Below are 25212 nucleotides of genomic sequence, written 5' to 3'. Positions count from 1 at the left end.
CCTGGAAAATCCCATGGATGGAGGAGCCTGGTAGGCTGCAGTCCATGGGGTCGCGAAGAATCAGACACGACTGAGTGACTTCACTTTGGCTTTTCACTTTCATGCATTGGAGAAGGAAATGGCAACCCACTCCAGTGTTCTTGCCTGGAGAATCCCAGGGACGGGGGAGCCTGGTGGGCTGCTGTCTATGGGGTCGCACAGAGTCGGACACAACTGAAGCGACTTAGCAGCAGCAGTAGCAGCAGTAGGTGATGAGCTACATTGTTAAAAAGTTCTCACTAATTGGCAGTCATCATTATGAGTATCATTAGGGCTTCACTGGTGGCTCAGATGGTAAACAATCTGCCTGCAATGTGGGAGACTTGGGTTCGATCTCTGCAAAGGGAAGATCCCTTGGAGAAGGGCATGGCAAACCACTCCAGTATTCTTGCCTGGAGAATTCCTTGGACATAGGAGCCTGGCGGGCTACAGTCCATGGGGTCACAAAGAGTTGGACACGACTAAGCGACTAACAGACACGCAGGGTGATTTAGCCTTACAGAGTTCCTGGAGAAGGTGGTAAAGTCACCCACCTTTTACTGATAGGAAGATGAAGCTCAGAGGGGTGGCCCGAGCGGTAAAAAGAACTTGCGCTAGTGCCAATGCAGGAGACGTAAGAGACTCGGGTTCGATGCCTGGGTCAGGAACATCCCCTGGAGAAGGCAATGGCAACCCACTCCAGTATTCTTGCCTGGAAAATCCCGTGGACAGAGGATCCTGGCGAACTGTAGTCCATAGGCACAGCAGGAGTCAGACAACGGCTGAAATGACTTTGTGCAAGGTGTTTCTAAAGCCCACTTAGCTGCTGAGAGGTGGGATGAGAATTTAATCCACGTCTTCCATCTAATCCTCTTCTTTTCCCCCAGCTTCAGGAGGGTTTTTGGAACAGTCAATTCCTACAAGAAGGAAGGGAAGGAGGGAGGGAGGAGAGGAAAGAGGGTAAGACCATTATGTGCAGGTTAAGGGGCTTCTCCAGCCTTCTCCCCCATGCCAGACAGTTTAGGGCCAACCGTGAGTCCTTTCTCTTCTCTCCCTCCACAGCACTCCACCAGGGAAATCCAATTTTGTTGCCTTTGAGGCATAAACAGGTCCTCAGGGGACTCTGTGCAGCCTGGTGGCTCAGCCATCTCCCCCTGCTGGCTTTGCAGCCCGAGTGCCGTCTGGGTCTTCTGGTCTACCCTGGCAGCCGTGTTGTCACCTTGTCCACTGTTTGCAGCTCTATCCCCTCCACCCTGAGTCACTGCCAGTGCTGACAGCCTGGTGTCCCCAAGCGCAGGCCCTACCAGACTCGCTGGGTCTGAAGCTTGTCCCGTCCTCCTTCCTGTCCCAGGAAAGTGGGCAGGAGCTTCAGCCACCGAGTTCTGTCTCCCAGGGAACTGGCCTTTCAGTTGGATCTCTCTGCAGTGGATGGAGGACCCCATCTCCATTCAAGAAACTACAGACTTCAACAAGGCAAGGAGAAATGTGGCCAGCAGAAAACTGAAAGTGTTAATCACTCAGTCGTGTCCGACTCTTTGTGACCCCTATGGACTGTAGCCCACCAGGGACCTCTGTCCATGGAATTCTCCAGGCAAGAGTACTGAAGTGGGTTGCCATTTCCTTCTCCAGGGGATCTTCCTAACCCAGGGATCGAACCTGGGTCTCTTGCATTGCAGGCAGATTCTTCACTGTCTAAGCTACCAGGGAAGCCCGTGGCTAGCAGAAGGTCCCTATAATTAGACATACAGGTGGATTCCTTGCTGGCAAGGTGGGTCCCCAGCCCATGGTTCCTGTGTCTTTTATTCTGTGTAAGATGTCGACTTAAGCTTCCCTCGTTCAAGCCTTTCTGAGCTTGCTCTCTCCTTTGCACAACTTCAGCTGCCCTGTTCCTGTCTCTCCTTCCAATATCTCATTGATCAGGCAAATCTAATTTCTGATAGCTTCTGACAGTGGGGAAACGCTGGGCCGAGGGTCAAGAGACCAAGTTCTAGACCGGTGCTATCCAATAAGAGATTTCTGCCGTGGAAGGTTCTGTTCCTGCATTGTCCGAAACGGCCCTGGCCAGATGTGGCCGTTCAGCACTGTAACTGTGGTTCGTGCAACTGTGGGATCAAATTCTGAATTTTTTAAAGTTGTAATTAATTTAAGTGGTCACATGTGGCTCGTGACTGCTGTGTTGGGCAGTACAGATCTAGACCCAGCCCTGAATATGTTGAACTCTGAGACCTGAAGCACATTTCTTGCCCTCTCTGGGAAGATAAGGGGTGCAGTTCAGGAACCCAGAAAGAGGCTGTCTGGAATAGAGACTGAGGTCTGGGGTCAGCTACATCTGGAGTAGATTCCAGTTTTGCTCAATTCCAGCTGTGTAATCTTGGTCACGTCATTTAACCTCTCTGGGCTTCAGTGTCCCCATTTGTAAAGTGGGCTTACTAACCATCACCTCACAAGGTTAAATGAACTACAACGACTCTCTAAATGCCTTACTCCTGGTAGACTCTTGACAAATTGAGTATTGACTATTAATTGACTAGTATTGACTAGTTAAAAGTTGACTATTTTTAACTAGTCTTATAGGAACCCAGGTTCCCCTCCTGCCTCTTTGGAAAGCTCGGACAATTCTTGCTTTTGATACAAATGTTTGTAAAGGGTTTCCTTTGGGGCCAGAAGTCATCACCTTGACTTTTTGAAATCATGTACAAGTTGTGTTGTGCATCTGTATTTTTTTTTCTTGTAGAAAACCAGAATTTTTTTTTTAATGGAGGTATACAGCTTTCAAAAGATTTTTAAAGGAGTCCAAAAGGTTTAAGAACTCAGGGAGGGAAGGAAAGTGTAACTCACAGGGTCTGTGCAACAGGGCTGGTATGATCAGAAGATAGCAGACTCTGGCCCCAGATGGCCAGCATTCCAGTTCTAGCCCGGCCACCTCTCAGCTGCATAAATCTTGTTGAACTTCAGCTTGTCCATCTGTAAAATGGGGTAATATAGGATCGGTTTCAATTATAGAATTCAATAAACGAGTCCCTGTTAATTGGGTAGTATAGCACCCAGCACATGCCTAGTGGACGCCAGCTGCTTGTATCATCACCATCGTCATTGTGGTGGTCTTCATCATCACCATTGTTGCCACGCGCTGTATGCCATGCTTGATGCAAAGTATGTCTGTTTCCCCAAGTCTGTCCTGCATCATCTCAGACCACTCCCCTCACTCATTCTGCTCCGGCTGCTTTGGCCTCCTTGTTTGTCGGACACGCCGAATGTAAATCCACCCTGGGGTCTGTATGTTTGTGTCCTCTGTGTTGGAACCACTCACTCCTGAGATAGCCAGATGGCTCATTTCTTTACCCGCTTCATGTGTCATGGTGAGCCCCACCCCCTGACCTCTGTCTAAAGCTGAAACACTCACCCCTCCACTCATCACCTTCTGACACCCGCTCTGTCTTCATGTATTTGTGGGGTTTGGTGTTTGCTTGCCTCTCCTGGATCAGAGCTTCAGGAGGACAGATGGTTTCCCTTATTTTTATTCCCTGCTTTAGCTCCAGTGCCTAGAACAGTACTTGACATATAGAAGGTGCTCAGAGAAATGCTTGGTGAGAGAGTGAATGAGCCAATGGGTCTCATTTAGTCTGAGACAGGCCCCTGTAGGATCCTCAAACTCCAGGCGATGTCACCGATGTAACATTGTTCGGTTGCTAAGTTGTGTCTGATTCTTTTGTGACCACATGGACTGCAGCACACCAGGCTTCCCTGTCCTCCAGTCTCTCCAGGAGTTTGCTCAAATTCATGTCACCCTGCTTATTTAACACATGCAGAGAACATCATGTGAAATGCCAGGCTGGATGAATCACAAACCCATGTAATATGTGCAATCAATAAATCTCTCCTCTGTGCCAGGTTAAGTCTCAGGTTCTAGGCATAGGAAGATGAAGCACATGTCAGCTTTTGAAGAGTTCATAGGCCTGGGGGTGGGGGTGGGGATAGCCACAGCCATGCTCTCTTCCAAGCACTTACTGCAGTTGTAACCACCGGATTGTCCTGCCATCCTGGTCTGTCTTCCACCCTAGACTGGAAGGGCACAGTGGACAAGGACCCCCATCTATCTGGCTTGACACTGTGTCCTCAGCACTGGGACAAGGCCAGCACTGGATGTATGAGTGGACAGGACACACTGGTGGTGGGGTAGGAACTGGCTGAGGATCCGTGGTCTGCGGAGCCGTGGAAGAGTTCACGTGGAAGGCGAGGAACCCTCCTCAGTCCCTTGGCGGCTTGCCTTGACTCTCACTTGGCCAGTGATGGAGGAGCTTGGTGATGATGGGAGGGTGGGGGCTTCCCCTCCCTCAGGAGCCTGGGTGGCCCACTGCAGCCCTTCTATATTTCAGTTCCTGCTTGCGTCTCTGTCCTTGGAGTTAAAAATAACCAAAGATGGGAGCGCAAGGACACACTGTCCTCTGCCATGGAGCCAGAATTCTGCTACCTCCTCTCAAAGGGGGCTGCAGGGGAGCAGGTTTGAGAAGCCAGCAGCTTAAAGAATTATCGCTTCCTGCCCCCTTGAGGACAAGCACAGACCTCACTTTCCCCAATCTGGGGTGACTCTAAATGAGTTATGGATTGCTGCAGCTGGAAGGGCTATCCAGTGTAGGCTAGTTACCTGGCAGGAAGCCCATAGCCCTCCAGGCCTGGGAGCTTGGCAGACATTACCAATCAATTAAGCACCACCCCCCACCTTTCCTGGGACCATGGCAGGCATCACCAATCAATCACAGCACCCTTTCTGCCAAATCTAGACACAGTCTAAGAATTCTTAACAATGAATATTTTAGGTAACAGCTATCAGAGTTGGCAAAAAAAAAGAAAAAACCTATTTATCATCACAGTCTAGTCCAGTGCCCTCGTGGTGGGGAAACAAGCTCAGAGGGGGACAGAAACTTACTGGATTTTACACAGGAGTCCACAGTGGAGCTGGGACCAGACCCAGGAGTGCTAACTCTGCTGGGACTTTTTTCCGTCGGTCCTCTACCATATCCTCTTTTCCGTAAGAACTAAGGTTTGTCCAAAAGAAGGGTTTTTTAACCCATGGACTGCAAACTTCAGAATCTTATGCAGTGTTCTGTGTGTATGTGCTGACAGGTGCTTTTCTAAGGAAAAAGAGGATAGCATTCATCAGCTTCTCGAGAGGAGCCTTGTACAACCTAAGAAAGGCAAAGCAGTCAGAAAAGAGAGAGAGCAGAATGAATTAATGTCTTGCTACTCAAAGTGTGGGCCACGGATCAGCAGCATCCGCCTCACCTAGGAGCTGATAGAAATGGAGATTCTCAGGCCCCACCCATACCTACTGAATCAGAATCTGCATTTTAACCAGATCTCCAGTTGGTTCAATTGCACTTTAAAGTTTGAGAAGCATAGGTCTGGAATTGGAAAGTGTCGCCTTTGGTTTCTTGAAGGTGTATGGAGTACCTGCTGAGGTCTAGACACCCTTGCCGCTCTACAAGAGGGCCATGAGCCTTGCTGTCATTTAAGGGAGTGGAAAGAAACCTAGGCTCCCTCTCCAAGATGGGTCCCAGCTATTCGGCGACTGTTTAGGCCAGATCAAAGGAGGGATATGCTTCAAAGGAGGGGTTTGTTTAAACAGGCCAGATCAAAGGAGAGACTTGTGGAAAGGTAAAGGATAGAACTTCCATCCAGTGAATAGGAGACCCCAGCATGCACCGAGTGAGTGCGTAGGGAGGTTCTCACCTGGAAAGCCTTAGGAAGGTGCTGGGTTAGCTGCCCTTCTGAGCGGTGGTGCCTGGTTTGTTGTTCAGTTGCTAAGTTGTGTCCAGCTCTTTGCAACTCCATGGACTGCAGTAAGCCCGGCTTCCCTGTCCTTCACTATCTCCAGGAGTTTGCTCAAACTCACTGAGTCGGTGATGCCATCCAACCATCTCATCCTCTGTTATCCCCTTCTCCTCCTGCCTTCAATCTTCCCCAGTATCATGGTCTTTTCCAGTGAGTTGGGTCTTGGCAACAGGTGGCCAGAGTATTCAGCTTCAGCTTCAGTATCAGTCCTTCCAATGAATATTCAGGGTTGATTTCCTTTAGGATTGACTGGTTTGATCCCCTTACAGTCCAAGGGACTCTCAAGAGCCTTCTCCAGTATCACCATTTGAAAGTGTCAGTTCTTCAGTACTCAGCTTTCTTTATAGTCCAACTCTCACATCCATACATTACACTGGAAAAACCATAGCTTTGACTATATGGACTTCTGTCAGCAAAGTGAAGTCTCTGCTTTTTAATACACTGTCTAGGTTGGTCATAGCTTTTCTTCCAAGTAGCAAGCATCTTTTAATTTCATGGCTGCAGTCACCATCTGCAGTGATTTTGGAGCCCAAGAAAATAAAGTCTGTTACTACTGGAGGGACTGGTTTTTAAGCACTCATGGGATTTGGATGAGTTGAGTGGGAGCAGAGCTGAAGAATTGATGCTTTTGAACTGTGGTGTTAGAGAATACTCTTGAGAGTCCCTTGGACTGCAGGGAGTTCAAACCAGTCCATCCTAAAGGAAATCAGTCCTGAATATTCATTGGAAAGACTGATGCTGAAACTGAAGCTCCAGTACTTTGGCCACCTGATGTGAAGAACTGACTCATTTGAAAAGACCCTGATGCTGGGAAAGATTGAAGGCAGAAGGAGAAGGGGACGACAGAGGATGAGATGGTTGGATAGCATCACTGACTCAATGGTCATGAGTCTGAGCAAGCTCCGGGAGTTGGTGATGGACAGGGAAGCCTGGCGTACTGCAGTCCATGGGGTTGCAAAGAGTTGGATATGACTGAGCGACTGAACTGAACTGAGAGAGGTTGCGATGCTTGAGGCCAGCTTCTCCAGCAGCCTCTGGTACCGAGAGCCACTCATCTGAGGTGGCTTTGCACTGATGAGTACTCGTGCCAGGTGGTTCCAGCTGGTACCAGTGGGTCTCAGGTGATCCTGGCTAGTTTTTCTGGGTCTGATGGGCTCTGAAGGAAGCTGACCCTGCGTAGACCGAGGAAGGTGGTATTGGGAGTGGGGCACAGAAGAAGGTTTGCCGTGGTGGGGCTCTCATTAAGGCATTCAGCCCCTGTCCTCCACGTGATCACTGCATGCTTCTTCCGTGTGCCACAGTGGAGATCCGAGTACATGTGTGTGCTTTGAGGTCCAAACCTCACATACCGGGATTCATCTGGCCTTTGCTACAGGCTTTGTGTTCTGGCCTCTTGCTTAGCTGGAGTCCTCTCTTGCCCCTGGCAGAGGCCAGTGATGACCTGAAAAGCCTACTCAACCCTGACACTGCCGGCCGCCTTATTCTCTGGGGTCAGTATAGACTAGGGGTTAACAGCAGAGCCTGGGAAGCCACACACACACATGCACACAGACACAGAGCTTTACTGAGATCATTCACATACCATACAATTCACCTATTTAAAGTATACAATTTGATGGGTTTTGCTACATTTGCAGAGGTGATGCAATCATCACCACAGTCAGTTGTAGAGCATTTTCATCACCCCCGAAAGAAACGTGTACCCATTAGTTGTTATACTCTAGTCCCCCCTCAACCCAGCCCCTAGCAACGACTAGTCTGTGATTTCTATCTCTCTGGATTTGCCTCCTCTTGGACACTTCATATAGGCACATCAATGGAATATGTGTTGTTTTGTGACTTGCTTCTTCCATTTTGCATATTTTCAAGGTTCATCTTTTGTAGCATTAATCAGTAATTCATTCCTTTTTATGGCTGAATAATATTCCAATGGCTGAATATATATTTGGCTTATGTAGTCATCCGTCGATGGACATTTGGGTTGTTTCAGTTTTTGACTATTGTGAATAATGCTGCTGTGAACATCTGTGTTCGGCTCTAGGTGTGGATAGGATGGGTTTGTTTTGCACAGTCCCTCCATCACTTACCTGCTGTGGGACCTTGGGCAAACTGCTTCAGTTCTCAGAGGCTCAGTTTTCTGAGAATTTCTGGGAACTGGGGATGCTGCTGTCTATCTCAGAGTATTATACTGGAGTGGGTAGCCTTTCCCTCCTCCAGGGGATTTTCCTAACCCAGGGATCAAACCCAGGTCTCCTGCATTGCAGGCGAAGCCCAAGAATACTGGAGTGAGTGGACTATCCCTTCTCCAGCAGATCTTCCTGACCCAGGAATCAAACCAGGGTCTCCTGCATTGCAGGTGGAGTCTTTATGAACTGAGCTACCAGGGAAGCCATTATTGGTAACAGTGGCTATCATTTACTGAGTGCCTTTATCTTTTTTGTTTGTTTCTTTGGTCACATTATGCAGCCTGGGGATCATAGTTCCCTGATGAGGGATCGAACCTGGGTCCCTGGCAGTGAGAGTGCTGAGTCCTAACCACTGGATTGCCAGGGAGTTCCCCTGAGTGCCTTCATCTTATCATGACAGTCATTGTACATATGCTATATTCTAGAGTTCAGCCCCACAAGGGGCATGAGAAGATTTATTTCACAGTTAATGTGGACTTGTGCTACAATGGGCTAAACATGGTGCCTCGTTACAGGAGATCATTTGGCAGCTTGATGAGATCTCCTTCCAATATTTGTGCCAAGGGGGAGAACTTCCTTACCTCCCCTGCACTTTTGCCCTTTTCACGTTATTGGGAGGTGTGTTTTTATCTTTATTTTTATATATTAAAAAATAAGCCTAGAGAAATATACATAGAGAAGGGAGTGACAGAGGATGAGATGATTGGATGGCATCACTGGCTCAATGGACATGAGTTTGAGCAAACTCTGGGAGATAGTAAAGGACAGGGAAGCCTGACACACGGCAGTCCACGGGGTCACAAAGAGTCGGATAGGACTTAGTGATAATCGGCAACAGCAGGGAAAAATGCAGTAACTAGAAGAGCTATCTCCTGGTTCCATCATTTCTGTTTTCTCTCCACCATGAGAAGAGCATGCCCTAAGTAGGACATGCTCTTCCTTCTTCATCCTGCATCCCAGAAGAATTAATTCATGAAGTAGGGCCATACCTAACTCACAGAGGACATTTAATATGAGGAAGAACTAAACCATGGTTGTATAAGCCACTGAGACTTGGGGGTCATTTGTTACTGCAGCACACCCTAGTGAGAGCTGACCAATAAATTTAATCCTTACAGCAATGTAAAATGGGTTCTATGACTATTTCTGTTTTTTGAGGGAACCGAGGCTCTGAGAGGTTCAGTAACTTCCTTTAGTTTACTCAGATAGTAGCAGAGGGGTGCTTCAAGTCCCAAGACCGGTTGTTCAGACTCCAGAGCCTGTGCTCTTCAGACGGAAGCATGTGGGCTGTTTGGTGAGTGGTGAGTAATCGGTGTGGAGCACCTGGCGTGTATGTGACGTCAGACCTGTAGTATAGGTTTGGGGCAGATCCTGGAAGCCCTGAAAGCTGTGTGGATTGTGAAGCTTCCTAGTGCCAGATGGAACCAGAGACTCTCCTTTTGCTCACAGCCCAACTCTCCCAAAGCTTGTCCCAAGAGCTGGTGGGAATGGCTTCCTGGGGAAACTTGTGGGAATTGTAAATGATCTTCCTTCCAGTAATTGCTGAGATGCCCCCTGTCCAGGAAATCTTCCCACCCTGGAGTCTTCCCACGCTCGCAATAGACTGGAAGCTTGAGGAGAGGGAATGGCTTTTCCCTGGCCATCCCAGCTAAGTTACACGACCTTCCCCTTCCCCAAATGCATTTCCTCTGCTTTCAGAACTCTTCGTCCTCAGTTTGTATTTTGGTTTCACATTTTTGCCTTCCCTCTACACGTTTTCCGTTTGTCAGTATAGCCTTTGACTGTAGTCTCCCAAAAGGTAGCACTTCTGTCAGCAATAAAATCTTACGATTTTATTGGCAGTCAAGTATAACTCAGCAGCTAAGTAATTCTCCTTACAGCCCAGACCCTGCCTCTACTTCCAGTGCTGTATTAATTACTCTTTTCCTCAATTTTTGTAATATGCTCTGTATCTCTGCCCTTGAACTACACTGTGGTGTAATTATAATGCCTTGTGTTAAAAATCGCCCCTTTACTTGGCTGACTCCTGTAGACTGAGAGTTTGGGGCAGGTCTTGTTTTAGTTCACTTGTGTTAGGAGTCTTCAGCACAGGCCCTGGCATGGATAAGGCATTTAGTAAGAGTTTTTTAAATAAATGATCAATATTTCTGTTTCATTTCCCCTCCCTGTCTATTAATTATAAGTCCCTTAAGGGCAAGGACTGTGTCTTAGAATCTGCAAGACCAGGGCCTTCTCTGGTGGTCAGTGGCTTGGACGCCACACTCCAATGCAGGGGCCCAGGTTTGATTCCTGGTCAGTGAACTAGATCCCACATGCTGCAACTAAGAGTTCTCAGGTTGCAGCTAAGACCTGGCCCAGGCAAATAAATACAAATAAATATTAAAAGAAGAATCTGCAAGACCAAGAAAAGCTTGGTATAGAAAATGAGCTCAATAAATATATACTTCATTGGATAAGTGAGAATGACATTTCTTTCTGGGAACAGAATCGTTTAGAGTCACAAAGCTCATTATCCAGTTGATCCTCTCGAAATCTTCAAATTCTGCCTCTCTAGTGTTCTCAAATCCTTATCATGTGCTCTTTGCCTCCCTTGCTCCTGCCTGTTTCCTCTGTGCATCTTCATGATTTCTCCCTCTTTCCCCTTCACATCCTCTTGGAAAAAAGTCTGTGGGACTCTGCCCCCTCTTGCCCAGTGAAAAGTGGTCTAAAGGGCAGAAATTACACTCTGGTCTGCCCTGAACCAGGATCATGCTTCCATGTAACAGCTTTGCCATCTTGGGCAGATTCACTAACCTCCCTGAGTCAGTTTTCTCTTCTGAAAATGGAGACAATAGTGGTTGTGTGGTTTGGATGAAGTAATGGATACTGAGCACCTATCATAGGCTCTGGTTGAGCTGAGTAAGTAGGAGTTCCTGTCTTTACATGGAAGGGTGGAATTGGAGACATCAACAAGCCTGTGGGAAGGGACTGTGGTTCTGAAACAAACAGGGGATAGGGTTACTTGGTTCTGAGGTCTCCCCTCCCAGTGAGCAGCTACCTCTGCCTCAGGCAAGCCCAGAACCCCCGCCCCAATCAGCACCATGGACAGTTCCCTCTGCATTTGGCTGTCAGGCTAATTACATCACAACTTTTATTTTTTGTACTACCAAAAGAGATTAAAAAAAAAAATGTCAGAATTTAACTCTGACATGCTCAGTTGTCTTTCACATCTTAATTTCATAGATGTCAGAAAATGTGTCTTAGAATCAATGAAATAATGACAACTTTATGAGAGGTGGTATCAGTAGGCTTCCCAGGTGGCTCAGTGGTAAAGAATCTGCCTGCTGATGTGGGAGACTCAGGTCCAACCCCTGGGTTGGGACGATCCCCTGGAGAAGGGCATGGCAATGCACTCCAGTATTCTCGCCTGAAAAATCCCATGGACAGAGGAGCCCGGCAGGCTACAGTCCATGGGGTCACAGAAGAGTGGGACAGAACTGAGCATGAGTGCATAGTATCAGAGGGCATTGACCCCTGACCCTTGGAGAGGTTTATTATAATCCCAGCACTTTTTGAAAGCCTGCTGTGTCTCAGGCCTTTTCCACTTCTCCTTCTCTTGTCCTGGTGCTCTCTGCCCTCTGTACATTCACTTAACAAATACTACATTTGAGGAATATGCATGTAAGTCAGATAGACAGTCAACAGTTTTCTCAGTATTGCTCCCAAAATATTCTAGCCCTGTACCTCATTTCTTCAGAGTATTGCTTCTTGCCGAAGGATAATCTAACGTGTTAAGCTTTCCAGTCCACATCATGCTTTACCCATTTAAAGAGCATGTCAAATGCATACCCTATGACCCAGTAATTTCATTCCTAGGTATGTGCCAGAAGAAGTGTACACAGATGGTCACCAAAAGACATGCACAAGATTGTATCTGGCAGAGCTATTTGTAATATCTCCAAACTGGAAGCTACCCAAATGCTCATCGACAGTAGAAAGAATAAAAATAATTTGGATATATTCATACAATGTTAGACAATGAAGCCATGAGAATAAATGAACTGCAATGAAGCAGTCAGCGTGGATGAATCTCACAAACGTAATGTTAAGTGGAAGTCGGACACTGAAGAGTATGTACTAGGTGATTCTGTGTAGATGGAGTACAAAACAGGTGAAGCCAGTTTGGGCTGTTAGGAGCCAGGATAATGCTACCCTCAGAGGGGAAGTAACTGCTGCTCGTGAGGTGTTTCTGGAACATCGATAATCCTGTTTCTTGGTCTTGGTGCTGGTTCTATAAATGAGTGCACTTTGTAATGTTCACCAAGCTGTATGCTTAGAGTTGTACACTGTGTAATTGTACACTTTTGTGTACAACTTGATATTATACATCAACAAACAGTTGTTTTTAAAAGCATCTTTCTCCAGAGAGGAAAATGCTGAGAATTTCCTATGTGAGATGATAGGTAAGATATTTGGGGGTAGTTGGTCATGTAGACTATTTGGGGTTACCTGAATTATTCAGTGTGAATGGAATGCAGAGCCCACTGGGGAAAGGGAGGAAAAAAGACTGGAAATGTAGTTTGGGACCAGGTCAGAAAGGCAGTGTGTGTTAATGCTATTGGGATTTATTCTGCAAGCAGTGGAGTATCATTGGAGATTTTAAATTGAAGAGATGATATATTCAGGATGGAGTTTTAGAAAGTTCACGCAGGCCACAGAGTGGAGAACTGACAGAAGAGGGCGTTTCTCAGCTGGCAACACCAGTTAGAGTAAGAGTGATCTCCTGACCAAGCGTTTGAGTTATCCAGAGATTTCCAAAAACTGCAGGTTCGTGGTTCCCACCCTAGGCCTACTGAACCGGAGTCTCCAGGAGAGAAGACCAGGGAATCTGTTTTAACTAAGTTCCCAACATATTCACACTGGCCTCTAAGCAGATGCTTGGGAGCCTCTGAGTTAATTGACTCTGGCAGTCATCCAGGCCAGAGTAAGTGGGGATGTGAGCTGTGACCTTCGTGATGCAGAGCAGACTCAAATTTGTATCCCCAAAAAGGAGGCATGGAGACAGTTTCAGTTCAGTTCAGTCCATTCAGTCGTGTGTGACTCTGTGTGACTGCAGCACGCCAGGCTTCCTTGTTCATCATTAACTCCTGGAATTTACTCAAACCCATGTCCATTGAGTCAGTGATGCCATTCAACCATCTCATCCTCTGTCGTCCCTTTCTCCTCCTGCCTTCAATCTTTCCCCGCATCACGGTCTTTTCTAAGGAGTCAGTTCTTTGCATCAGGTGGCCAGAGTACTGGAGCTTCAGCTTCAGCATCAGTCCTTCCAATGAATATTCAGGACTGATTTCCTTTAGGATGGACTGGTTGGATCTCCTTGCAGTCCACGGGACTCTCAAGAGTCTTCTCCAACACCACAGTTCAAAAGCATCAATTCTTTGGTGCTCAGCTTTCTTCACAGTCCAACTCTCACATCCATACATGACTACTGGAAAAACCATAGCCTTGACTAGACGGACCTTTGCTTGCATAGTAATGTCTCTGCTTTTTAATATGCTATCTAGGTTGGTCACGGAGAAGGCAATGGCACCCCACTCCAGTACTCTTGCCTGGAAAATCCCATGGACAGAGGAGCCTGGTAGGCTGCAGTCCATGGGGTCGCTAGGAGTCGGACACGACTGAGCGACTTCACTTTTCACTTTCATGCATTGGAGAAGGAAATGGCAACCCACTCCAGTGTTCTTGCCTGGAGAATCCCAGGGACGGGGGAGTCTGGTGGGCTGCCGTCTCTGGGGTCGCACAGAGTCGGACACAACTGAAGCGACTTAGCAGCAGCAGCAGGTTGGTCATAGCTTTCTTCTAAGGAGCAGGTGTTTTTTAATTTTATGGCTGCAGTCACCATCTGCAGTGATTTTGGAGCTCAAGAAAATAAAGTCTCTCATTGTTTCCATTGTTTCCCTATCTATTTGCTATGAAGTGATGGGGCTGGATGCCATGATCTTCGTTTTCTGAATGTTGTGTTTTAAGCCAACTTTTTCACTCTCCTCTTTGACTTTCATCCAGAGGCTCTTTAGTTCCTCTTTGCTTTCTGCCATAAGGGTGGTGTCATCTGCATATCTGAGGTTGTTGATATTTCTCCCAGCGATTGATTCCAGTTTGTGCTTCTTCCAGCCCAGCATTTCTCATGATGTACTCTGCATATAAGTTAAATAGGCAGGGTGACAATATACAGCCTTGACATAGTCCTTTCCCATTTTGGAGCCAGCCCATTGTTTTTTGTCCAGTTTTAACTGTTGCTTCCTGACCTGCATACAGATTTCTCAGGAGGCAGGTCAGGTGGTCTAGTATTCCCATCTCTTTCAGAATTTTCCACAGTTTGTTGTGATCCACACAGTCCAAGGCTTTGGCGTAATCAATAAAACAGAAGTAGATGTTTTTCTGGAACTCTCTTGCTTTTTCTAGACAGTTTACTTAATTGATTGATACATATTTGTGTGTCATATACTAAACAGTGCTTACTATGTGCCAGACCTTATTCTAAGTACTTAAGAGAAAAAATACTAATTTAATCCTCATGGACATCCTACAAGGCACATAGTATTATATTCTTCATTTTTTTAAGAGGAGAAAACTGAGATACAGGTTAAATAATTTGCCCAAGATTGCACTACTAATACACCCCACTCCAGTACTCTTGCCTAGAAAATCCCATGGACGGAGGAGCCTGGTAGGCTGCAGTCCATGGGGTCGCTAGAGCTGGACACGACTGAGCAACTTCACTTTCACTTTTCACTTTCATGCATTGGAGAAGGAAATGGCAACCCACTCTAGTGTTCTTGCCTGAAGAATCCCAGGGACGGGGAAGCCTGGTGGGCTGCCATCTCTGGGGTCGCACAGAGTTGGACACAACTGAAGCGACTTAGCAGCAGCAGCAGCAGCAGCACTACTAATAACGTGACTGAGGTCAGCTGTACAACTGAAGCCATCAGGCTCCATTGTCCATGCTTTATTTATTTATTTTTTTTTGCTACACATGTGGCATGTAAGATCTCAGTTCCCAACTAGAGATTGAACCTGGGCCCACAGCAGTGGAAGCACGGTCTTAACCACTGGACGACCCGGGAAGTTCCATCCATTGTCCATGCTTTTTAACCACTATGCTTTGCTGCCCCTTGAAAATGCTTCAAAAATATTCATGAATGGCTGTTTACTGTGATAAGGAGCTGAGAGGCTGGTAATTAGGAGTCTGTGCATGCTAAGTCACTTCAGTCATGTCCGACTCTTTGTGACCCTATGGACCATAGCCCACCAGGTTCCTCTGTCCATGGGATTCTCTAGGCAAGAATACTAGAGTGGATTGCCATGCCCTCCTCCAGGGGATTTTCCCCACCCAGGGATCGAACTCATGTCTCTTACAACTAGTGTCACCTGAGACCTGAATCCTAATGCCAACATGGCCATTGCCCCATGTCCCTCCTGGGCCTCAGTAGCCCTTCTGCACAAGGAAGGCATTGCTGTGGACGACCACTAAGTTCCACCCAAAAGAAATTTTCTCTGCTTTTAAGGGAAGGCAGATGTTGCCAGTTCTGGAGAGAAGAGGGGAAAGGGAAAGGGTTCTTACTGAGGGTTTGTGCTTCCTTGACCTGTCCTTGGAGACACAGCCAGAAGCAGCATCAGGGCTGTGGAGGCCTGAGTTCCTGCCTGTCAGCTCAGTCTTTGGTTTTCAGATGAGTTTTAGGACCTGGACAGGGAGGAAAGGTGAGACTTGAAGTCATTGGGAATAGCTAGGCCAGGAAGAGGCTGACCATGGAAGCTCTAGGGTATTTATCTCAAAGGGACAGGAAAGGCAGGCGCTGTGGGAAGGGAGAGCACTGGGCCCCAGAGGATTATCCTAGTTTGAAGTAACCTTCTGACCCAGAGCTCTATGTATGGAGGACTTCTATGTAGGGAGGACTACTCACAGACATGGGATTATGCTGTGGACAGTGGCATGGTTAGGGGTTTTAGAGCCTGGGGACCTGCAGTGAGTCATACAACCTTTCTCAGCTTTGGGCTTCTCATCTCGAAAACAAAGCTGTAAAGATCCATCTTGGATAAAATGTCAAAGTGGAGAATGGTTGTGTTCTTTCCCTCCTCCCCCTCCAATTTCCACATCACTGCAGTCTTAAGTGCTTAAGAATATATGATCTTACAGGTAACCTGGATTTAAAACCTAGCTCTGTCTTGTCTGCTGTAACATTGGGCCAGTTGCTGAACTGCTTTGAGCTTGGCTCCTTTTTGTAAAATTAGGATAATGATACTTGACTCTCAGAGTTATGGCTAAATTTTACATGTACACACACATATAAGAACATATATAAGTATATAAACAAATATATTTATAAATTTATAATTTGTATATTGGGCTTTCCAGGTGGTGCTAGTGGTAAAGATCCTGCCTGCCAATGTAGGAGACATAAGAGATAGAGGTTCGATCTCTGGGCCAGGGAGATCTCCTGGAGAAGGAAATGGCAACATACTCCAGTGTTCTTGCCTGGAGACTCCCATGAATAGAGGAGTCTGGCAGTCTGCGGTCCATGGGGTCACAAAGAGTCAGGCATGAATGAAGGGACTTGGCATACACACACATGCACAATTTGTGTATTATAATTTATATTAATTTAACATATAAGGGCTTCCATGGTGGTTCAGTTGGTAAAGAATCTGCCTGCAATACAGGAGACCTGGGTTCCGTCCCTGGGTTGGGAGGATCCCCTGGAGGAGGGCATGGCAACCCACTCCAGTACTCTTGCCTGGAGAATCCCCAAGGACAGAGGAGCCTGGCGGGCTACAGTCCATGGGGTCGCAAAGAGTTGGACACGACTGAGTGAATAGCACAACACGTGTAAATACCATGCATATATGTGTATCTATCTATCTATATATAAAATAGTGTCTGGTAAAGAGTGAGTGCTAAAAATAATGTCAACTAGTAATTTATTATCATTTATCCTGTTACTTCATGGATACTTGCTTTTGAGAGGAGGTACAATAGCACATTCATACTCAGTACGGACAACTGAATGAGACTCACTTGTTTTCTTTACTGGAGGATTTACACTTTTCTTGAGGATGTTCTAAAAATAAAAGCAATTCAATTAAACACACTGTTAGTAGGATGGGCAATGCTGGGTGCTGTCCATGGTTCTGAAGGGAAATGAAGGCGGAATGAGCTTATACAGCAGACAAGATATCAAGTAGGTTGACCAAGGACTGTATTTCAAGGTGAAGTGGAATAGATACCCAATAAAAGTGAAGACAAAGTGCCCCCTGGGACTCAGAGAGTTTGATCAGAGAAGGGTTTGTGAAAGAGATGGCATTTGAATTCTGTGATAGAGCATAGTGAGTTTAATGGTTCATTAAAAACATGAGTCAGAAAGACATGACTTGAATTCCAGTTCTGCCCTTAGTAGCTGTGTGTGTCCTTGGAATGGTTAGTTAACTTTATTTACCCTTATTTTCTTATCCTGTAAAATGGGATAGTAGTTATCTCACAACTTATTGTGAGAACTAAAATGAGAAGATGCCTATGTAAAACACGAGGCATCTGGCACAGTGGTGATACTAATAGTTTTTTGGTAATACTAATGTTAATAATAGTCATCTTGTTGATTGCTTACTGTGTGCCATAGCCCACCTAGGATGTCAGAGGATTAAATGTCATTATATCATTCCATTACCTCATTATATTTAATCCTCGTAACAGCCCTAAGGGTTTGGTGAGTTCCTGATAAACTATTATTTAAAGCTTAACTCTGGAATATGGTTAGAATTTTGATAGGGAAGGTGAGGACAGCAGGAAAGTAAAAGAGAGAGAATGGGGATGAGGAAGCTATTGAGGATGTACCTGAAGCAAAGAGTTGCTTAGCTGGGCTGGAGTGCAGAGATGGAGGGGAAACCAGGAGCAGATGGGGTGGGGGGAGAATCAGGTAATGGTGAGTCGTGAATACCTGGGTATGAAGGGGGTACCTCATTTGAGGGGCAGTGGGGAGCCATTGTAAAGTTTTAAATAGGATCATGGCATGAGGTTATGATTTATTTATAAATTTATATTTTACCTTCATTTCCATTCTAGAATTCATACATTTAACTGTAAAATCTCGAAAAGATACCACAGCCTACAAAAGAGAAATAAAATATCCCTACTGGGCTGATTGGAGTGTAAGTTGGTACAGATCCTTTGGAAAATCATCTGGCAGCATCTGCTAAAGCTGAAGAGATGCTTGCCCTATGACCCAGCAGTTCCACCCTTAGGTATATTTCTGAGATACACAGGTACAAATATTCAGCAAAGGCCATGTGCTAAAGTAATCACAGCAGGGTTATTTCTAATAGCCCCAGCCTGGGGGGAAAAGAAAATGAAATGCCTATCAACAGTACAATGGGTAAGTAGGTTGTGCTCCGGAATCTTCATACGGTGAAAGACTGTGTAATAGTGATGATGGGCAGTCTACAGCTACGTACAGCAATGTGGGTGGGTCTCATATAGTCAACGTAATGTTGAGCAGAAGCCAACCCTGCCCCCCACAGACCATGCTCTGTGTATAAAGTTTAAAAACAGGCAAAACTGATATCTGATGTTTGAGATCAGGATAGTGGCTGCCTTCTTGGAGTAATATAGCCTGGAAGACTGGGCACTGTGAACCTCAGGGATCCTGGCAATGCTGTTTCTTCATCTGGCTGCTGGATACACGGATGTTTATTTTGTGAAAACCCATCAAGCTGTACACTAAAGGTTTGTTCACATTTCTGTCTGTATCGTATACTTAGATGAAAAAATTACAAAAGGACTTCCCTGGTGGTTCAGTGGTTAAGAATCTGTTTGCCAATGCAGGGGACATGGTTCGATTCCCGGTCTAGGGAGATTCCACGTGCTACGGAACAGCCACGCCTACTAAAGCCTGAGTCCCCTAGAGCCCGTATCCTACGAGAGAAGCTTCTGCAATGAGAAACCCGTGCCCTGCAACCAGAGAGTAGCCATTGCTCTTGGTGATTAGAGAAAATGCAGCAACGAAGACCCAGTGCAGCCAACGATTAATTACTTTTTAAAAAGTTACCAGAAAAACAATCTTCTCACACACCCTCTAGCGATCTCTTCCTACCGTTCTTCCCCATTAACAGTTTGGGTCATATCCTCCCGGGTTTTTCTGTGTCTAATCATAAAGAGAAAGATAAAGCTGCACTATCTATAGCTTTACAAAAATGGTCTTCTGTTTTACATACCATCCTGCAGCGTGCTTTTTTAACTCCACAGTATGCTGAGGCAGTCTTTCTATGTCACTGAAGATGTAGGTCTTGATGATTCTTTCTAACATTTGCAGTGTTTTATTGTGGGGATGTGTCATTTAGTAAAGCCATCCCCACTGACAGACCTTTAATTCCAGCATTCCATTGGTGTAAATGATACTGTGGGGAAGTCTCTTCTTGCATAGCTTGGTGTACTTGTCTGTTTGTGAATTTATGAATTACTAGGAAGGGAATTTCTTGGTCTGAAGTGGTATTTTAAGATTGTTAATCTGTTAATGACTTGCTGAGTGGGTGGGTTGGAAGCAAGGAGACTAGTTAGGAGGCTGTTAAAATAATTTAGACTTGGGATAATTAGGGTGGTTGGCAGTGAAAATGGACAGAAAAGAAGAGAGCTAAGAGATATTAAGGGCAAAGATTTGATACAACCTGGCATCTGATGAGAAAGGGGGAAAGTCAGAGAGGTCCTTGGGGGTTCTGAGTCTTGGTGGCTGGGAAAATTGGGAACAGAAGTCAAAAGGAATTGTTTGGGGGAAGTGGGGTGGGTCAAGTTGCATTCAGGGAGCCAGTTCATCATCCAGGTAGTGATGTCCAAAACGCAGTTGGAAGAATTGCTCTCTTTTGATTTATAATTTTATTTATTTATTTATGGCTGTGCTGGGTCTTTGTTGCTGCAGGGGTTTTTCTCTAGTTTCAGTAAGCAGGGGCTACTCTCTAGTTATGGTGTCTGAGCTTATTCTCTTTTGGGGGGACATGTGGTGTGGTTTATGGGGTCTTAGTTCTGCACCAGGGATCGAACCTGTGCCCCTGCATTGGAAGCCTGGAGTCTTAATCACCGGACCGCCAGAGAAGTGCCACGGTGGCTTCTCTTGTTGCAGAGCATGGGCTCTGGGGCGTGTGGGTTTCATTAGTTATAGCTCCTGAGCTCTAGAGCACAGGCTCAGTAGTTGTGGTTGCATGTGGGGTCTTCCCAGACCAGGGATCAAGCCCAGGTCTCCTGCATTAGCAGTCAGATTCTTTACCACTGAGCCACCACAGAAGCCCCAACGTATTGCTCTTGACAGAGTTAAGGGCTGCAGATTGAGGCATAGGATTCCTTTGCTTAGGGTGGTCCTCATGGGGGCGGGGAATGAAATCAGCAAAGGAAAGGCTCTCGAGAGAAAGAAAACCTAAGGACTGGGTAGCCAGGGTCTCATGTATAGGGTGCTGGCAATGCTCAGGCACAGGAGGGATCCACTAGAATCTACCATCACGGAGGCCAAGGGGCGGATCTGCAGTGACTGTCATTCGAACGATGAAGTAATCAGCTGCCTGCTCAGCCTCCCTCCTATTACCCTCCCCTGGTGAGTGCTGTCATTACATCTTTTTCTTGCTCCTCAAAACCCTTTACATACTTGAGATTAATCAGTGTGATCCTGTGTTTAATGTCCACTTCGGCCTCTGCACTGTGAGCTCCAGGGAGGCAGGAACCCCTTCATTCTTGTTCCCTCTTCCGTCCTCATCAGGTGTGTGTTTAGCACGTCGCAGTGTCGGTACCCGAAGTTGCTGCTGTGGTTTGCTGGAACTCTGGCTGTCCACACACACCCTCTGCCTGCTGCCTTCCCCCACCCGCAGCTACACACACACAAGCACACACACACACACACTCTGTACAAGTTGGGAGAGGAGGGACTTAAAACCCACAGGGTACAGCAGGCGGGAATGGGTCACCAAAAATAGGTCATCCACACTCCATTTACTTGTACATCACAGTGGCCAGCTTGGGGCAGCCTCACAGTTGAAACCCGAAGTGCAGAGGACTCAAACTCCGGGTCTCCCCAGTGGAGCCTTAAGATAACCATGGACAACAGAACCTCTCATTTGACCCCATTAACCATCCCTTCGGAACTTCCATGCCTTCATCTTTGTGCAGCTGCTCTTTTTATCACTGGTTTTCTTGGAGGGAATGGTGTTTCCATTGTGATGCTGGAACCCACCTGTGCAGCGATGTTTGAACCTTAACTTCCTTAGGATAACAGCTTAGCCAGGTGCCTTAGGTCAAGTTTCCCCAACAGGATCCAGCGATGAAATTTGTGTGTAGGTGTATCCCCGGTGTAGGGAGGGTGTTGTCCTTGGACATGACTATGCTTGTGTCTGTGTGTGTGTGTGTGTGTGCGTGCACACATGCGTGTGTGTGTAGTGAGTGGAGGGATGTTTCTCTGTGCCTGTGAGTCTGTGTGAACATGTGTGTGTTTCTGAATCTTTCTGTGCCCCTGACCCTGCTGTACACAGAGAAACATTGGGAGAGGGACTTCAGATACAAATGAGGGAAAGAAAAAGGGGCGGGATGACAGGAAACACACAGGGAGACACACCTTCCCCAACATGGTCAAGAAACACCAGGGGACACACACATGCACACAGACATACACACACGCACCCTGTGTCAGTTCCTCTGTGTGCTTTCTTGAGTGGGTTGGTGTACACTTCTTATGGTGACACGTCTGTGTGTGACTGGCACATGCCCAGACACCTGCCTTTTTAGCCTCAGAAGTAGAATGGCAGGTGTGCAGAGACCCAGGGGTGCGTGCGTGCTAAGTTGCTTCAGTCGTGTCCAACTCTTCACAGCCCTACAGACCGTGGTCACCCAGGCTCCTCGGTGCATGGGGTTCTCCAGGCAAGAAAGCCGGGGTGGATTGCCATGCCCTCCTCCAGGGCAGAGACTCATGGCAACACACAAGTGTGGACACTTAGACATAGGTTGACAAACTGCATCTTTGCAGGTGTATTCCTCCGTGTGTATGTGTGTGTAATTTTCTGAGTACGTGGGCATCTGTGTGCCTGAATTACGCAGATGTGTGTAGGAGAGGAACATGTGGGTACACCCTCTGAGAAGCACACACAGAGCATCTATATTTCTGTGTGTGCACGCATGTGTCTGTCTGCATGCAGGTCAGGGAGGAAGAGGGCACCATCGTTGAGTTGGGAGGGGGGAGACGGGGAGAAGTCCAGAAGGAGGTGCCCTGGCCTTGCCCCCTCTCCCCACACACAGACCCAGCTCCCCATCCTTTTACTCGGCAGGATAATGGGGTTTGGGTGGGTCCATTTGTGAGCACTGTTGAAGGCCCTGAGGTCTATCAGCTCATCCCAGACTCTGGGGAGGCAGGGAAGGTCCCGCTAAAGATCCATCTCCACTCCTAGAATCCACACCCCTCCAGGCTGGTGGGGGACGTAAAGCTTGCCTTGATCACCAGGCTGTGGAGCACAGGGGCAGAGAGCCCTTTGGGGTCAAATCCTCACCCCCATGCCTCCACTCCACCTTCTGGCCCTAGGCCACGGACCAGCCCCTTAACCCCATGTCCTCGGTGCTAAAAGTGGAGCAAGCAGGAGCAACTGCATCCTGGGTGACTGAGGATTAACCCCACTCTCAGTGCGGATACCCGTTCACCCAGCAGTTATTACTTGAGCACTTCCAAAGGCTAGGGGCTTCCCTGGTAGCTCAGTTGGTAAAGAATCCTCCTGCAGTGTTGGAGACCCTGGTTTGACTCCTGGGTTGGGAAGATCCACTGGAGAAGAGATAGGCTACCCATTCCAGTTTTCTTGGGCTTCCCTGGCGGCTCAGCTGGTAAAGAATCTGTCTGCAGTGCACAGTGTGGGAGACCTGGGTTCACTCCCTGGGTTGGGAAGATTCCCCTGGAGAAGGGAAAGGCTACCTACTCCAGTATTCTGGCCTGGAGAATTCTGTGGACTGTATAGTCCATGGAGTCACAAAGAGTAGGACACGACTGAGCGACTTTAACTTTCCAATGGCTAGACTCTGTTCTTGGCCCTGGGGCTTCAACATTCGACACAATGAAATTCGCTGTCCTCATGGGGTTTACCTTCTGTGTGGAGTCAGTAAACCGACGGTGTAGAACACATCATGGGTAGTGAGCGTCAAGAAGAAAACCACAACAGAGCACTGGGCAGAGAGAGGCCGGGCCAGGAGAGGATCAAGGAGAGCTTGGATCGGATAATGTTTGATCACAGTGGAAGTGAAGGTGCTGCCAGATCGGGGAGAGGGTGGTTAGAGGCAGGGAATAGAAGGGAAGAGGATCGGACTTCCCTGGCTGGCCAGTGGTCATATTTCCCCTGCAGGGGGCAGGGGTTCAATCCCTGCTTGGAAAACTAGGATCCTGCATGCCATGTGGTGCATCCAAAAAATGGAAAAGCAGGGCAGAGGACCATGTTGTTCTCCCATTTCACAGCTGAGGAAGTGGAGGCCCAGGGAGGTTAGTAATTTGCCCAAAGTCTCACAGTCTGTGAGAAGGACATCCAGGACTTAAACCTGGGGCAGTGTGGTTTCAGAGCCAATGGCCTAGATGGGTGATCCTCGATCAAGGGTGATCTTTGTCCCCACTCCAGGGGATGTTTGGCAGTGCCTGGAGACATTTTTGACTGACACAGCTGACCTGGAAGGAGGACTAGCATCTAGTGGGTAGAGGCCAGGGAGACTGGTTAGACCTCCCACAGCACACGTGACCGCGCCTGACGGCTAAGCAATAACGCGTCCCCTCGCCAGTTGTGCTGACGTAGAGAAACTCTGGTTTAAATCCATGAAAAGCACTTGACAGAGAATACGATACATCGTAGGTGCTCAATAAATAGTAGCTGAAGAGGAGGAGGGAAATGGTTTGGAGAAGACTGCAGGGCAGAAATGAATTCAAGAAACAGTACATGTTGGTTGAACCTAGAGGATATTATACTTAGTGAAGTAAGTCAGACAGAGAAAGACAGATACTATATGATAACCCCTGTATGTGGAATCTAGAAATAAGACAAATGAATCTATATACAAAGCAGAAACAGATTCATAAACATAGAAAAGAAGCTTGTGGTTACTAAAGGGGAGAGAGGGAGAGACTGGGCGTATGGGATTAACAGATTCAAGCTGCTGCTGCTGCTAAGTCGCTTCAGTCATGTCCAACTCTGTGCGACCCCATGGACTGCAGCCTACCAGGCTTCTCTGTCCATGGGATTCTCGAGGCAAGAACACTGGAGTGTGTTGCCGTTTCCTTCTCCAATGCATGAAAGTGAAAGTAAAGTCGCTCAGTCGTGTTCAACTCTTAGCGACCCCATGGACTATAGGCTCCTCCATCCATGGGATTTTCCAGGCAAGAGTACTGGAGTGGGGTGCCATTGCCTTCTCCTCAAGCTACTGTACACAAAATAGATAAGCAACAAAGATTTACTGTATAATACAGGGAACTAATTATAGGGCTTCCCTGGTAGTTCAGCTGGTAAAGAATCTGTCCACAATGCAGGAGACCTGGGTTCAATTCTTGGATCGGGAAGATCCCCTGGAGAAGGGATAGGCTACCCACTCCAGTATTCTTGGGCTTCCCTGGGTGGCTCAGACAGTAAAGAATCTGCCTGCATTGCGGGAGACCTGGGTTCGCCCTCTGGGTTGGGAAGATCCCCTGGAAAAGGGAACAGCTACCCGCTCCAGTAGAATTGCCTGGAGAATTGCACGGACAGAGGAGCCTGGCAGGATGCAGTTCATGTGGTCGCAAAGAATCAGACATGACTGAGCGACTTTCACTTCACTTCACTTCTTCACAGGGGATTATATTCAATATCTTGTAATAACCTATAATGGAATTTAATTTGAAAAAAAAAAAAACCGAATGACGTTGCTGTACACCTGAAACTAACACAATGTTGTAAATAACTATACTTCAATTAAAAAAAAAAGTATATGTAAATGAATCTGCCACTTAAGAGAACTCATGTGATGCTGTTTGACGGGTGAGTATAAAGGCCAGGCTGCCCCTGGGAGGGTGTGTGCAGGTGAGGCTGGTGGTTGGAGGAGGTTGATGAACCAGGCGGGGCGTGAAAACCAATGCTGGGCAGCCACCAGCCTCTGAAAGACTAACCAGAGGCCTGGTCTCTCCGT

The 25212-nt window shown here is 47.1% G+C and overlaps 1 protein-coding gene across 3 annotated transcripts in view; it reads left to right on the top strand.

Moving 5' to 3' along the window:
- The window catches only part of RIMS4 (regulating synaptic membrane exocytosis 4), a 72212-nt gene that overhangs the window by 22779 nt on the left and 24221 nt on the right, over positions 1 to 25212 (top strand). The window lies entirely within an intron of this gene.

Source organism: Bos indicus, chromosome 13 (assembly GCF_029378745.1).
Source record: "Bos indicus isolate NIAB-ARS_2022 breed Sahiwal x Tharparkar chromosome 13, NIAB-ARS_B.indTharparkar_mat_pri_1.0, whole genome shotgun sequence".
NCBI classification, from domain to species: Eukaryota; Metazoa; Chordata; class Mammalia; order Artiodactyla; family Bovidae; genus Bos; species Bos indicus.
This window is presented reverse-complemented; position numbering and strand designations above follow the sequence as displayed.